Source organism: Epinephelus moara, chromosome 22, assembly GCF_006386435.1.
Source record: "Epinephelus moara isolate mb chromosome 22, YSFRI_EMoa_1.0, whole genome shotgun sequence".
In the NCBI taxonomy this organism is placed as follows: domain Eukaryota; kingdom Metazoa; phylum Chordata; class Actinopteri; order Perciformes; family Serranidae; genus Epinephelus; species Epinephelus moara.
This window is the reverse complement of record NC_065527.1, coordinates 33797750-33809661: the sequence shown is the minus strand read 5'-3', so window position 1 is coordinate 33809661 and position 11912 is coordinate 33797750.

The following is an 11912-nucleotide window of genomic DNA, read 5'->3' as shown; positions in this document are numbered from 1 at the left end:
GCAGGATAGCCGTTCAGAGTAAGTTACCATGGTGATCTACCCCGATAAGAACTGAACCGGCTTTGTGAGACCGAAAACCCAGGGTTAAACCTGAAGTTACCTCGCTAAGACATTAATCCTGCTTCATGATACAGGCCCTAGGGCTGCTCGATTAATCAAATTTTAATCTAGATGATCAATAATCATAATCAAACGTACCCGGAAGCCGCGCATGTGCAATACTGCCCCCTCCGCTCCTCTCCTCTATTCACAGAGCGAGAGAGGTTGGTCTGTGTGTGTGTGTGTGTGTGTGTGTGTGTGTGTGTGTGTGTGTGTGTGCGCGCACATGTCTGTGTGTGTCTGTGTTTGTGTGTCTGTGCCCATCAGGGCCGAACTCCGCAGAGAGCAGAGGAGAATTGTAAACGTGCGACCATGCAGAGACAGAAATGACACGCCATCGTGTAAACAATATAAGTCATGTGCGCCGCATAATCGTTTGCATAATCGTGATATCAATTTTGACCAAAATAATTGTGATTATGATTTTTTCCATAATCGAGCAACCCTACAAGACACGTTTGCAAATAAGATCTTCTTCTTTCTGCTGTTCCCCTTAGGGGTCGCCACAGCATATAATCTGCCTCCATCTGAACCTATCCTCTGCATCCTCTTCTCTCACACCAACTGACTTCATGTCCTCTTTCACTACATCCATAAATCTCTTCTTTGGTCTTCCCCTAGGCCTCTTGCCTGGCAGTTCCAACCTCAGCATCCTTCTACTGATATATTCACTATCCCTCCTCTGAACACGTCCAAACCATCTCAGTCAGGCCTCTCGGACTTTATCTCCAAAACATCTAACATGAGCTGTCCCTCTAATGTACTCATTCCTGATCCTATCCTATATATCCTATACCTCCACAGGTATATCATCAGGACCAACTACCTTTCCACTCTTCAATGCCCTCCTCACTTCATCCTTACTAATCTTTGCTACTTCCTGCTCCACAGTGGTCACCTCTTCTTTCTTTTTTTTTAAAGATATTTTTTGGGGCTTTTTAGCCTTTAATGGATAGGACAGATAAGCATGAAAGGGGAGAGAGGGGAGGAGTGACATGCAGCAAAGGGCCACAGGCTGGAGTCGAACCCGGGCTGCTGCAGCAACATCCTTGTACATGGGGCGCCTGCTCTACCAGTAAGCCACCGGCGCCCCAGTGGTCACCTCTTCTACTCTTTGTTCTCTCTCATTTTCCTCATTCATCAACTCTTTCCATCTTCCCATCACACGTGTGGCACCTGTCAATACATTCCTATCTCTATCCTTAATCACCCTAACCTGCTGCACGTCCTTCCCATCTCTATCTCTCTGCCTCGCCAACCTGTATCAGTCTCTCCCTCCTTACTGTCCAACCTATCATACAAGTCGTTGTACGCCCTTTGTTTGGCCTTTGCCACCTCTATCTTCACCTTACGCTGAATCTACCTGTACTCCTGCACTTCCTCATTCCACCACCAGGTCTCCTTATCTCCTTTCCTTCCAGATGACACACCAAGTATTCTTCTACCTGTCTCTCTGGTAACATTAGCTGTAGTTGCCCAGTCATTTGGGAGCACCTCCTGGCCACCCAGAGCCTGTTTCAGCTCCTCCCAGAAAACCACACAACCCTCTTCCTTTTTCAGCTTCCACCACTTCGTCCTCTGCTCTGCCTTTGTCCTCTTCATCTTCCTCACCACCAGAGTCATCCTACAGACAGACATCCTATGCTGTCTGGATACACTCACCTACCACGACTTTGCAGTCACTGATCTCCTTGAGATTACATCATCTACACAAGATGTAGTCCACCTGTGTGCTCCTACCTCCGCTCTTATAAGTCACCCTATGTTCCTGCCTCTTCTGGAAGAAAGTATTCACTACAGCCATTTTCATCCTTTTTGCAAAGTCTACCACCATCTGTCCCTCTGCGTTCCTTTCCTGGATACCAAACCTGCCCATCACTTCCTCATCACCTCTGTTCCCTACCCCAACATGTCCACTGAAGTCTGCATCAATCACCACCCTCTCACCTCTGAGGATATTCTGCATCACTTCATCTAACTCACTCCAGAATTTATCCTTCTCTTCTAACTCATATCCTACCTGTGGGGCATAACCACTAACAACAAAAAAAATTGGTCCACGCTTTTGTTACCTCTAGGCTGGATTACTGTAACTTCCTATTATCAGGTAGCTCTAATAAGTCTTTTAAAACTCTCCAGCTAAATCAGAATGCAGCGGCACGTGTACTAACAGGAACTAAGAAACAAGATCATATTTCTCCTGTTTTAGCTTCTCTGCACTGGCACTATGCACTGATGGAATAATTGCTGTGGAAATGTACATCATGCGAGATATTGATGCTGCATTCAAGGCAAGTTTTTGAGCCCGTAAGTCACCACTTCATAGCGTTCCAGGCAAGTCACGCCAAACTGTCAAAGCAACATGTCGGACCATGCAGGGTTTATGTTTATGATCACTTCTATCCCCATAGGTGCCAGTTCCTTCCTCATTTGAGCGAAACGGAGGAGGAGAAACGGCACATAAGGTCACAGATGCTATTATACTTTTTATTTTATGTTACCTGTGTGTTTGTAAACATATTTTGTATTGATTTATTCATGCACTGGAAACTAGCTGTCAGAGCGGCTGCCAATAATGCGTTAACATTAGGGTTATTTTTTGTCTATTTCTCACTGTGTATCACCTGCATCAACACTGCATCCATGGGGCTGCCATTGTTGTTTAGAGGAGTAAGGTAATTGGTTTAGAGGGCCGTGTGACGTCAGAAAGCGTAACTGAGAGTACATCGATCTGGTACGAGTTCACGAGTGGTAAGTTACGGTTTTGACTGCTGTTCCAGTGCAATTTCACGGGTAGAAGGTTGTAAAAACACGAGTTATGGGTTGCCTGGAACGCGCCATAAGAGTACAGGTAATTGCGGCTCTCTGAAGAGGTTGTCACCCAGCCTACACACTATTAGCTTGCCTTTGTTCTTGCAGAGCACACACAATGCCCTGTCATTTTTTACTGACGGCACCTTTTTGAGGGCAGAGTTCCACGTTCACTTAAAATTGTGCTAAGCTTAAACATCTTTTTAAACATTAGTGTTTGGCGTCAAAAAAAGGAAAATCCAAGGCACTCTTCTTTAAATGTATAGAAAGCCTTTATTCAAAAAATGGCTGTTTCATTTAGAAAAAGTTAAAACATGATTAAAGTGGGTTACAGCCCACGCGTTTCGGCACAAAAGCCTTCCTCAGGGTGTAACCCTCAGCACACTAATGCTCCTTACATAGGATGATTGGAAACACCTGAGTACGTAGGAGGAGCTCCTTACATAGGATGACTGGAATCACCTGGGTAGGTAGGAGGACAATGGAAACATTCAATTTTCAATTTCAATTTTATTTATAAAACCCAATATCACAAATCGAGAAATAACAGATCATGACCAATAGATGGCTCCACCAATTGTTAAACAATTAAATACAGAAAAAAAGAAAAAGAAAAAACACTATCTGTAATGATAGAAAAAATATATAAATACAAAATAAAAATACAGATACAGTGTTTTCTTTTTTTCTGTATTTAACTGTTTAACAATTGGTGGACCCATCTATTGGTCATGATCTGTTATTTCTCATGTTTCCACTGTCCTCCTACCTACCCAGGTGATTCCAATCATCCTATGTAAGGAGCATAAGTGTGATGAGGGTTACACCCTGAGGAAGGCTTTTGTGCCGAAACGCGTGGGCTGTAACCCACTTTCATCATGTTTTAACTTTTTCTAAATGAAGCAGCCATTTTTTGAATAAAGGCTTTCTATACATTTAAAGAAGAGTGTCTTGGATTTTCCTTTTTTTGACATCTATATTCCCACCAAAGAGCACCTTCGTCACATGATTAGATGAACCTTCTGAGCACTCTGGACTTTCTTTTTGAATTAGTGTTTGGCGCTTTGCCTTTACTTGACAGTTAGTGTAGACAGGAAACATTACGGAGATGTGATATGCACCACACCCAAGTAGAGACATGGTTAATCTTGAGTGCCAATACATTATGCCCACACTATTCCCAGACTGCCAGGCGCAGTGACACTCCTAGGGCATCCTCTGTGATCAGGTCACAACCTGTAGCTCAGACCTATGGTAACTGTGACTATTGTTAACCACTGTTAATAAGAAAGAAATCTGCAATCACAAAAGGGGTGGGGGAATAAAACGATACAGCATTAAATTGCGATATTTTGCGTGGCGACATTGTATCGATACATGGACGCCAAGTATAGATCTTTTACATTATTTATTTTTGCAAATAAACATTTCAATACAACATTTGGTAGTAGAAAAATAAAGTCAATTGCTTTTTCGGTCCACTAGACGGTGCTGATGGGTTTTGTTTTGTTTTTTCAGCGGAGGTGTCAGTCAGCAGCATTTGGCAGGAAGTTCATCAAAACAAAGACAAAGGCACTGGAGAAAGTAATCAGAAATGCACCATCAGCATTCAAAATCAGATGTCGGGAGTTATTTTGGATTTTTAACACAGAGGGAAAGGAGGACTTAGATATGACACATGCTGTGTCATATGAGAATAAAATACTCTGGGAATACTACAAACATGAGGGCTCACCTTACACGCCACTATCCACAGATAGCGTTAGCTGTTGACGACCAAGCTAACTCTAAACCCGCTCCGCCAAATAAAAAAAAAAATCAACTAAGACTGGTCATACTTAGCTTGAAAAAATTACCATCCAGCTCTGAGAGAGCTAAGAAAATAACAGTCCACAAGCAGTACTTGAAAGTCACACCAGCTGGATACCTGCATGTTTAGTGTCTCACTCACATGCTTAATCTGGCCTTGCAGAAAGTGTTAAATCTGCTAACAGCTCAGTTTGTCAGGTGTATGCAGCATTTCTGACAGGTTTTTATGACAGTGTTGGTCAGTCTGCCTGCTTTGCATCACATTTTGCTGCTATAAATATGAAGTCAGATGAACAGACTGAAAACTTCTCAATACGTAAATCTGATGTTGACAAACTTTTCCTTTGAGAAAATAATTTGCAGGATATACGGTAATAAACCACTAAATATTTCGCAATATATTTTATTGCAATACGCAGAATATCGCAATAATATCATACCGTGGGTACTCTGGCAATTCCCACCCCTACATCACAACCCAACCATTTGATGTTTTGTAGGCAATGAGGGGGCAGTGTGAGCATAGAGACTGCTGTTTAACCTCTGGATGCAGGATCCCACCCTACATCATATCCATCCTGCTGCAGTGGCATGAAGCAAGGAACTAAAGTTGATTTCATAAAGCCTTTTTGATAAGAAAGGATCCTAATAAAGTGAAGTGACCTGGGAGCATGATGTTTTTTGTACCAAGGAGAGGTCATTAGCCATGTTTCCATCAGCCTGTTTAGATGCACATCTAGAAGTATTGCATCGAAAATTTATGACGGAAACGCCAAAAATCAAATTAAAATCCCCTGATTCGCACAAACTAAAATACGCTCGCTTTAGCCGGGCTTTGGTTAATTCGAAAAAATGTTGATTCGCAAAACGGGGGATGGAAACAGTTATGTTCGAATTAAGTCGGGTCGGGAAGGCAGTAATGCATTTACAAGCTGGTTGCCAACCGCCAGAAAACGTAAGACTTTCAGTCTTCCAGTTCTGCGGGAAACTCGCGCGAATTTGTAGTTTTCACTAAAGTCCGTACATTTAATGGAAACACACAGGATTCGTATTTCTTTTAATGTGCATTTCCCAATGATTCGAATCACTTTTGGATGGAAACATAGCAACTGTTTGCAATTGTTATTTGAAATATTCAGATCCAGTCAGAATCCCCACTGCTTCTGGATGAACATTTGTAGTTGATTTTGACCTCTGACCCCTGTAGAGGTCTTTTTCCCTTACATTAGACACTTAACTCACAATCATTTCAGTCTATGACAGACAATTCAACTCAAATAAGTAGTGAAATGGGGCATCCCTGTTACAAAGAGGTCTAACAGCAGCAACAGCTTAAGTATCACACAGCTCGTTGGGGTTTAAATCCCTGTAGCAGAAGAATGTGCTGTAGCGATACACACACAAACACCCTATTGTTGGCCTTTCATAACTTCAACAACACTTAGCATGGCTGTGCTACACCAACACAAAGTAGTATTACTGACACACTAAGTGTTTAAGAACCTCAACAAACTGTTTGCATGGTTCAGCACAGTTACTACAAACAATGTGGACTGGAACTTTTTCTAAATTAAGCTGAATTCAGATAATTTGAGATTTTTCCCCTAAATTTCAAAGAAACCAATAATCTTGAGTCATTTTAGTGCAGCATGAGATAAGATAAGTAGCCTATATGTATGTGGTATAATACTTAAAATGTTTAAAAAATGGCTCTGTATTTTTTTTTAAAAAAACAAACGTGAAACTCCATTAGAAGCTGCACCTTGTCAAATTAAATCAAAACCTATATCACTGGACCATGTGGGAATTTAATTTGAAAGGACAGACACAGGAAGTAGCCATGTTCAGCAGTCAGACAGGAGCCAGGTTCATTTACAGGGCTAGAACCAGTTATTAGACAGGCTAGTTAATAACACGTCAGACAGGAAATCCAAAGTGTGGGACCATTTTGAGAAGGTGAAGGACAAACCCAAGGTGATATGTCAACTCTGCAGGCAAACATTTGCCTATCATTCATCGACTACAAACATGACATATCATCTGAAACATTTTAGTAGCTACGTGCCCATTAGCCACTTAACACAATCATTAATGCTTTGCTGACAGCATAATTAACAGGCCGCTCGCTTATTATGTGATGTGCTGATAACTTTCCTGATGACTGGTGAGACAGCGGGAAGTCTGCACCTCATTTATTGTCCACAAAACGAGGTTGCACAGCAACATCTTCAGAACAAAACAGAACAGGCTGCAGTCAGAGGATATTTAAACTCAGCCCTGTGCAAGACTGACTGTCCTCTGTCCTAGGGCAACTCTGGCTCATCCAGACCGCATGTCAAAGTATCCTTGGGCATATCTGTATCATATATCTTATATTTATATTTTACAAATTGTTGTTTTTTTTTTTGTTTTTTTTTTTTTACGTTTTGATACCCTGTGTGTTCTTTACCCTGTGTGCTGCTATCCAATGCTGCTGGAATCTTAATTTCCCTGAAGGAGTCTTCCCAAGGGATTAATAAAGTTCTATCTAATCTAATCTAAGATACTGAATCCCAAATTGCTCCTGATGGCTGTTTCATTGGAATGTGAGAGCGCGTGAATAGTTACTGAGTAGCAAGTGGCATCATGTATGGTAGCCTCGGCCACCAGTGTTTGACTGTGTGTGTGAATAGGTGAATGTGACATGTAGTGTAAAAGCCTGACACAAGTGCAGTCCATTTACCATTTATTGACCAATCAATGGACTGCAGTGTTTCTAGCTCCACCTTTAAGTACCCCAACAGAGGGGTGGCCAAAAATGAGGACAATAAGGAACAATTCCATTGATACCATCCACAACTTTTCACAGTGGAAACAGAAAAAATGCATACCTTACTGAACTGAACCTTACCAGACTGCTTGGTGGAAACCGGGCTAAAGATGCCTAAAGCACAGATGTGGAAGACCCAGAAACCCTGACCAATGAGAACAGGCTGGGCCCTCTGGAAGGGGGGCTTAAAGAAATAGGTGCTAAAACAGAGCATTTCAAGGAGAGGGTGAATACAGGTATATTCAGGCAGACAGTATGAGAAAAATAACGTGTTTTTTGAACATAAACGCATGTTAACAAAGTCTCGTAGAACTCAAAATACAAGTATGAACCTAAAAATGAGCATATTATGGGAACTGTTAATTCTCATCTCAAACGTCCATGGTTGCTGAGGAACACTCTATCCTAACAACCTGAAACTGTCAGGGTAACAATGATCGTTTCACTGACTCAGTACAGATGGTATGAAACACTGGTCGGACCAGGTAGCTCGCCCTTTGAATAAGGTGCCATGTTTGAACAAGGGTGTGTCTGGAAAAGTAAGAGAAAGCTCTTTCAGCTGTCTGTAATGCGAAGGGCCTAGATTGCAATAGATAACATTTAATTTCACCAAATGTGTTCGGTTAACGCACAGTCACTGTCATGACTAATGGCTTAATAAACTTGCGTTTCATAGAAAAGAGTGTCACAAAACAACTATCACATGCCACCTCAGAATGGAACTAACAGTATATCCCGGTTTAAAATATACGAAATAAAGCCATGACCAAGCCTTGTTGCTAGCTAACTTAGCGTTAGGTGAACTAACTTTGAGCCGCCCTATTCGCACTTAACAAAACCCCTGTTGGCGATTTAAAGAAATGAAGTATTGACAGTCGTATACACTTCCTGATAAGTCTAACGTTTCATGCCGATGCCAAGATGTTTTCTTCATAATGAATGAGTGTGGAGTGAAACTTGACTGGCTCCTGTTCTAACGTTACCCTCCGTTCCGGTCAGCGAACTTCAGCCGTTGTGTCATCAGTGCTACTTCTCAGCTTCAGCTCCCGCTTTACCTCATTCACAAGCTCTGGCTCGTGCTCGCCTTTTATCACATAAGAACATAGGGAGACAGATTTAAAAAACATTAACTATGTTATATGTACTTACAAATTGTATCTCTCGTAGGCGGTCGCCATCTTCGCTCCGTCTACCTGACCTCAGTGACGACAGCAGTGAGATTGGGCTCTGTGTGCGTTGCCAGATCGACGTTGTAAACCCATTGTGCTTAAGATGCAGTTTTCACCTCCAACTCTAGAGAACCTGGCACCCATGAAAGGCGAGACGATGGGTGGTACTTGTAGTTTATTACTACAACTATAGTACTTAGGTGGTATAATACGTGGTAGCCTATATGTACGTGGTATAATACTTAAAATGGTTAAAAAATGGCTCTGTATTTTTTTTCTTCTAAATTTCAGTAGGAAAAGTCTTAATTACTATTGAAAAATTAATAAATATCTTTACCCTGATTAAGAGTTGAGGTTGAGTGCCCTGAAATGTATGATAAAATCTACAAACCACTGCTTTTCTACTTACATATTTCCAACTTCTTTACCCTACGTCTCCACCCCTGTGTGTCATTAACAGTTAGGCTGCGACTATATTCACATTATTCATTTGTCAAATATAGCTTTAGTTTTTTTAGTTACATCACATATTATTATCATGTTATATTTACACCCATTCGTTCTGTTAATATGAAATTGCCCTAAAATTGAAATGAAATTCACTTAGATGAACTTCTTAGATGATCTTAAGAATTCAAATGACTTGACATTTTTCAAATTCTTTAAACATATAAACATTAACATAATATAGGCTATACAGAGAACCATCCATACCGGGGTGCATACAGAGAAAAAAAATTATTTAAAAAAAGAAAGAAAAAAAAACACTGAAAAGAATAACAAAAAATGATTAAAGATCCAGAATACTGTATCATCGATTCATATGGAATTTATCAAACACATAGTGCATTTTTATTGCTATTTTATTCTTAAGGACTCTTATTGTTGCCAAATTGTTGTAATTCTTGGTAAAAAAAAAAAAAATTCAAAATCGCCACCACTGGCGATTTTGAAGAGAGAGAGAGAGAGAGAGAGAGAGAGAGAGAGAGAGAGAGAGAGAGAGAGAGAGAGAGAGAGCTCCTAAGGTGGTTGAGTATGACCAAGCTAAGATCGACAAACAGAAGAAGGCTGTGGTGATAGATGTAGCAGTCCTGAGCGACAGCAACATCAGGAAGAAGGAACACAAGAAGCTCGAAAAATACCAAGGGCTGAAAGAGGAGCTAGAAAAGATGTGGGGAGTAGATGCAACAGTGGTGATGGTGGTAATTGGGGCACTCGGGGCTGTAACCCCTAAACTGGGAGAGTGGCTCCAGCAGATTCCAGGTACAACATCTGAGGTCTCTGGTAGAGGACCTGAGCTTCTTCTTACGTTAGTCTGAACATCTCTTTGCTGGATATATTCAATGGAAATTTTTAAAGGAAACCTCTTTAACTTTATTATGGAGACAGTATTTGTCCCCAACTAGCCAAACTTTCTGCCCATTAAGGGACTGTTCATTACTTAGGAGGGGGACACAGAAATTATCATTGGATTTTCAAACTTCCGTCAGTTCTTGGACACATCGTGTGCGGCGAATTCCTCAGTCAGTAAAAAGACATAACCAAATCTGAGCTGAAAATAGTGATATTTCATCAAAATCACTTTATTCTACATCTCATTTAAAATTTGGCCAGACGAAAAATAATGAAATGGACGAAAAATATTTGTATCTTTGGGGAGGGACAGAATGAAAATTAAAAATAAAAAACAAAACGAAGTCACAGGTCAGGCAGTTCGTTTTTTCGTTTTAAACCAAAAACGAAAAAACGGAAACTCCGTTTTTTCCTTTTTGGTTTAAAACGAAAAAACGAGAAAATGGAGCCGTTTTCCCGTTTTTGTTGTCAGAATCAAAAAACGAAAAATGACAAAACCAAATTCAAATAACAGCCCGATTTTGGTTTTTTGCAGATTCATTTTTTCATTTATTGTTTCGGACAAAAAGTAGAACGGCGGTGACATCAGAGGCGGAAGTAACTTCAAAATAAAAGACAGGAAGATAAGATTGCCTATAAAACTTATAAATATCCTATAAAACTTTCCCATGTATCTTTTATTTCCACTTACACCTGATGTTTTGCGCATTTTGAAAAGCTGCCTGCCATTGCTGTGAGGAACTTTTTATTCATAAAAAATAGAAATAAAATGTTATGATCGCAAATTTTATGGCTACAGTAAAACTTGTTGTTCAACCATAACGTTGCTGTTCAGAGACTAATAAGGGAAATCGTCATGCATATTGTTCCCATGAAGGACGTATAGGGATTCCCTCAAAGGTTGTGTTTTAATATTCATTCGCCGAATTGTTTGCAATAAAGTAATCGAGGATATAATAAATTATTGTGTGTGCCGCGTTGTTACTGTTAACACGGGTTTTCTCCATAACGCATCGTTGTGTCAGTGAAGTGTCAAGCTGATGTTTGTCCTTTTTACCAGCAGATGGCAGTAGGCCTATGGATTTATTTGCTGTCAATGAAAGCCTGGTTTTCTCTTAGTTTCTGTTGGATTATACAGACCTGCAATTCTTCAGGTTATTGATACGGACAATTCAAATTATATGCAGCATATATTTACTTGTATTCTTTTATATTGTTGTATCACATAGGCCTATGCATTGTTGGCAGAGATGGGCAGCATTTTAATTACATGTATTTAAAATGTTTTATCACCTACTATGACAATAGAAATGTCATACAAAAATACATCCTGTGCCTTTTTTCAAAATCTGATTAATCGAATAAAATAATCAATGATTAATCGATTATTTTTTAAAAATATATAAGTTAGTGGCAGCCCTAACTGTATGCAACACATCTGATTCATATTATTTTAACCTGTTAGTGTTTCTTGCAATGTCCCTCACAAATAAACTAATAAATACATGAATACAAACACCTTAGCTACTATTGAACATTAGAATGTGATGAGGAACCTTTAATGTTCATATGAAGGCAAGTGAAGGAGCTGCTATGTTACGTTCTAATAACCTTTCCTATTTTAATTTAAACTTTTTTATGTCAACCTCCCAATGAGGTGCAGTTTCCTCATCGCTGCCCTTTGCATTGAGGCCCTCCAGACTGGACCGCTATGGACTGCTTCGTCTTTGGTTTGCAGTCCGTCGACCGCCAGTAAAACAAGGAAGAAGCAGCCACCGAAAAACAACGAAGAAGCCGCCGAAAAACAACTCACCTGATTTAGACAATGCAAACTTTTTTGAACCCACCTCTTAAAAGAATCA